The sequence below is a fragment of the Cariama cristata genome, unplaced genomic scaffold (genome assembly GCF_000690535.1).
Source record: "Cariama cristata isolate BGI_N322 unplaced genomic scaffold, ASM69053v1 scaffold40169, whole genome shotgun sequence".
Classification (NCBI taxonomy): domain Eukaryota; kingdom Metazoa; phylum Chordata; class Aves; order Cariamiformes; family Cariamidae; genus Cariama; species Cariama cristata.
In genome coordinates, this window is record NW_009636984.1 from 677 (window position 1) to 891 (window position 215).

Below are 215 nucleotides of genomic sequence, written 5' to 3' on the forward strand. Positions count from 1 at the left end.
CCTGGCAACACCACCACCGACTTTGACGGCTCCACCTCTGTGTCCCAGTGCAAAAGTAGGCAAGCTGGGGGTGCGATGGAGGGAGGGGGGAGGCATGGTGTGAATTAGGGTCCTTAAAAGTATTTAAAAATCCCTTAAAATAGAATTTTGGGTCATTTTTGTGCTTTATGCATGCAGGCAGGCATGAGGGGCTGCATGGAGCAGTGCTAATAGAG

The 215-nt window shown here is 50.2% G+C and overlaps 1 long non-coding RNA gene across 1 annotated transcript in view; it reads left to right on the top strand.

The window, feature by feature from the left end:
* Window positions 1-215, top strand: part of LOC104167774 — a gene marked incomplete at its 3' end in the record, with an annotated part of 1,590 nt that continues 1,375 nt past the window's right edge. The window contains exon 1 of the long non-coding RNA XR_696506.1: window positions 1-55. This is a non-coding gene — a long non-coding RNA (uncharacterized LOC104167774). The remainder of the gene's footprint in view (window positions 56-215) is intronic.